The following is a 4,698-nucleotide window of genomic DNA, read 5'->3' on the forward strand; positions in this document are numbered from 1 at the left end:
TTGACCGACTGTGAAAGCGTCCAATTATAAAATAGATATCGAAAAAGTGTTTTATTATGAGGAGGGTGTCAAAGAGAGAGAAGGAAAGAAACAACAATAGAATATAAAGAGATGTTGTGCGCTTTGAAGGTAAAACACGACAAACCGAGGCAAGGGTGAGGTAGATACAGATAGAGAAAAATGCAAAGTGTGGGGAAGAAAGGAGGAGACATGGGATGGAAGTAAAGGCATATGACCGTTATTTAACTCCAGATATCCAGTCCCTGTGTCACATAAAAACCCCAGTTGTCCCTATGTCACCATAAAATCCTAGATGTCACTGCGTCACACGTCACTACATAACCTGATATATCAGCTGTCTCCGCGCTAACCTATATCCCCAGACTTGAACTTCCACTTTCCTTGTGTCATTATGTAACTTCAGGTGTCCCCTGTACCTGTGTCACAATATAACCCATACTTCTCCCCCACTTGTGTCACCATATAATCCAGACTTCTCCCCTCCCCTGTGTCACAATATAACCCATACTTCTCCCCCACTTGTGTCACCATATAACCCAGACTTCTCCCCTCCCTTGTGTCACTTTATAACCCAGACTTCTCCCTTCCCTTGTGTCACCATATAATCCAGACTTCTCCCCTCCCCTGTGTCACCATATAACCCAGACTTCTCCCTTCCCTTGTGTCACCATATAACCCAGACTTCTCCCTTCCCTTGTGTCACCATATAACCCAGACTTCTCCCCTCCCTTGTGTCACAATATAACCCAGACTTCTCCCCTCCCTTGTGTCACCATATAACCCAGACTTCTCACCTCCCTTGTGTCACCATATAACCCAGACTTCTCCCTTCCCTTGTGTCACCATATAACCCAGACTTCTCCCTTCCCTTGTGTCACCATATAACCCAGGCTTCTCCCTTCCCTTGTGTCACCATATAACCCAGACTTCTCCCCTCCCTTGTGTCACCATATAATCCAGACTTCTCCCCTCCCCTGTGTCACCATATAACCCAGACTTCTCCCCTCCCCTGTGTCACCATATAACCCAGACTTCTCCCTTCCCTTGTGTCACCATATAACCCAGACTTCTCCCCTCCCTTGTGTCACAATATAACCCAGACTTCTCCCCTCCCTTGTGTCACCATATAACCCAGACTTCTCACCTCCCTTGTGTCACCATATAACCCAGACTTCTCCCTTCCCTTGTGTCACCATATAACCCAGACTTCTCCCTTCCCTTGTGTCACCATATAACCCAGGCTTCTCCCTTCCCTTGTGTCACCATATAACCCAGACTTCTCCCCTCCCTTGTGTCACCATATAACCCAGACTTCTCCCTTCCCTTGTGTCACCATATAACCCAGACTTCTCCCTTCCCTTGTGTCACCATATAACCAAGACTTCTCCCTTCCCTTGTGTCACCATATAACCCAGACTTCTCCCTTCCCTTGTGTCACCATATAACCAAGACTTCTCCCTTCCCTTGTGTCACCATATAACCCAGGCTTCTCCCTTCCCTTGTGTCACCATATAACTGTAATTGTAATAGCGACTCCCTGATGCCAGCAAATGGAATGCAATCTCCCTGAAACTCCAAGTACCATGATTCAATGTGGCCCAAATCCGGAAAAGTGTTTCTTTAACAAATGCCTTTAGTTGCTGGGACGTTATAGAACCCTCAAACCATGCATCGGTAACCAAAAAGCCCCCACTTATTCTAATAAAATAAAACACAAATACAGTACTACCTTATTTACTGCACGTAATTAAACTTCGTATTCTAAAATATTTAAGCATTCAACAAGCGTACGATCACTGGAAAATAGGTTTGTTGTATGTGGCTGTGCAATAAAGCTACTGTTTTTTTTTACTGTGACTTTAGTGGGAATCTACTTTAATGATGTCTCTATCTTATTTAGGGTTTCAAGGTGTCCAATATATAACCCAGACCTCTCCCCTCCCTTGTGTCACCATATAACCCAGACTTCTCCCTTCCCTTGTGTCACCATATAACCCAGACTTCTCCCTTCCCTTGTGTCACCATATAACCCAGACTTCTCCCTTCCCTTGTGTCACCATATAACCCAGACTTCTCCCTTTCCTTGTGTCACCATGTAACCCAGACTTCTCCCTTCCCTTGTGTCACCATATAACCCAGACTTCTCCCTTCCCTTGTGTCACCATATAACCCAGACTTCTCCCTTCCCTTGTGTCACCATATAACCCAGACTTCTCCCCTTCCTTGTGTCACCATATAACCCAGACTTCTCCCCTTCCTTTTGTCACCATATAAACCAGACCTCTCCCATCCCCTGTGTCACCATATAACCTAGACTTCTCCCCTCCCTTGTGTCACCATGTAACTCAGACTTCTCCCATCCCTTGTGTCACCATATAACCCAGACTTCTCCCCCACTTGTGTCACCATATAACCCAGACTTCTCCCATCCCTTGTGTCACCATATAACCCAGACTTCTCCCTTCCCTTGTGTCACCATATAACCCAGACTTCTCCCCTCCCTTGTGTCACCATATAACCCAGACTTCTCCTCTCCCTTGCGTCACCATATAACCCAGACTTCTCCCCTCCCTTGTGTCACTATATAACCCAGACTTCTCCCTTCCCTTGTGTCACCATATAACCCAGACCTCTCCCTTCCCTTGTGTCACCATAAAACCCAGACTTATCCCCTCCCTTGTGTCACCATATAACCCAGACTTCTCCCCTTCCTTGTGTCACCATATAACCCAGACTTCTCCCCTCCCTTGTGTCACTATATAACTCAGACTTCTCCCCTCCCTTGTGTCACTATATAACCCAGACTTCTCCCTTCCCTTGTGTCACCATATAACCCAGACCTCTCCCTTCCCTTGTGTCACCATAAAACCCAGACTTATCCCCTCCCTTGTGTCACCATATAACCCAGACTTCTCCCCTTCATTGTGTCACCATATAACCCAGACTTCTCCTTTCCTTGTGTCACCATATAACCCAGACTTCTCCCCTCCCTTGTGTCACCATATAACCCAGGATTCTCCCTTCCCTTGTGTCACCATATAACTCAGACTTCTCCCCTCCCTTCTGTCACCATATAACCCAGGCTTCTCCCTTCCCTTGTGTCACCATATAACTCAGACTTCTCCCCTTCCTTTTGTCACCATATAAACCAGACCTCTCCCCTCCCCTGTGTCACCATATAACCTAGACTTCTCCCCTCCCTTGTGTCACCATGTAACTCAGACTTCTCCCATCCCTTGTGTCACCATATAACCCAGACTTCTCCCCCACTTGTGTCACCATATAACCCAGACTTCTCCCTTCCCTTGTGTCACCATATAACCCAGACTTCTCCCTTCCCTTGTGTCACCATATAACCAAGACTTCTCCCTTCCCTTGTGTCACCATATAACCCAGACTTCTCCCTTCCCTTGTGTCACCATATAACCAAGACTTCTCCCTTCCCTTGTGTCACCATATAACCCAGGCTTCTCCCTTCCCTTGTGTCACCATATAACTGTAATTGTAATAGCGACTCCCTGATGCCAGCAAATGGAATGCAATCTCCCTGAAACTCCAAGTACCATGATTCAATGTGGCCCAAATCCGGAAAAGTGTTTCTTTAACAAATGCCTTTAGTTGCTGGGACGTTATAGAACCCTCAAAGCATGCATCGGTAACCAAAAAGCCCCCACTTATTCTAATAAAATAAAACACAAATACAGTACTACCTTATTTACTGCACGTAATTAAACTTCGTATTCTAAAATATTTAAGCATTCAACAAGCGTACGATCACTGGAAAATAGGTTTGTTGTATGTGGCTGTGCAATAAAGCTACTGTTTTTTTTTACTGTGACTTTAGTGGGAATCTACTTTAATGATGTCTCTATCTTATTTAGGGTTTCAAGGTGTCCAATATATAACCCAGACTTCTCCCCTCCCTTGTGTCACCATATAACCCAGACTTCTCCCTTCCTTTGTGTCACCATATAACCCAGACTTCTCCCTTCCCTTGTGTCACCATATAACCCAGACTTCTCCCTTCCCTTGTGTCACCATATAACCCAGACTTCTCCCTTTCCTTGTGTCACCATGTAACCCAGACTTCTCCCTTCCCTTGTGTCACCATATAACCCAGACTTCTCCCTTCCCTTGTGTCACCATATAACCCAGACTTCTCCCTTCCCTTGTGTCACCATAAAACCCAGACTTATCCCCTCCCTTGTGTCACCATATAACCCAGACTTCTCCCCTTCCTTGTGTCACCATATAACCCAGACTTCTCCCCTCCCTTGTGTCACTATATAACTCAGACTTCTCCCCTCCCTTGTGTCACTATATAACCCAGACTTCTCCCTTCCCTTGTGTCACCATATAACCCAGACCTCTCCCTTCCCTTGTGTCACCATAAAACCCAGACTTATCCCCTCCCTTGTGTCACCATATAACCCAGACTTCTCCCCTTCATTGTGTCACCATATAACCCAGACTTCTCCTTTCCTTGTGTCACCATATAACCCAGACTTCTCCCCTCCCTTGTGTCACCATATAACCCAGGATTCTCCCTTCCCTTGTGTCACCATATAACTCAGACTTCTCCCCTCCCTTCTGTCACCATATAACCCAGGCTTCTCCCTTCCCTTGTGTCACCATATAACCCAGACTTCTCCCCTCCCTTCTGTCACCATATAACCC

Source organism: Bombina bombina, chromosome 7, assembly GCF_027579735.1.
Source record: "Bombina bombina isolate aBomBom1 chromosome 7, aBomBom1.pri, whole genome shotgun sequence".
In the NCBI taxonomy this organism is placed as follows: domain Eukaryota; kingdom Metazoa; phylum Chordata; class Amphibia; order Anura; family Bombinatoridae; genus Bombina; species Bombina bombina.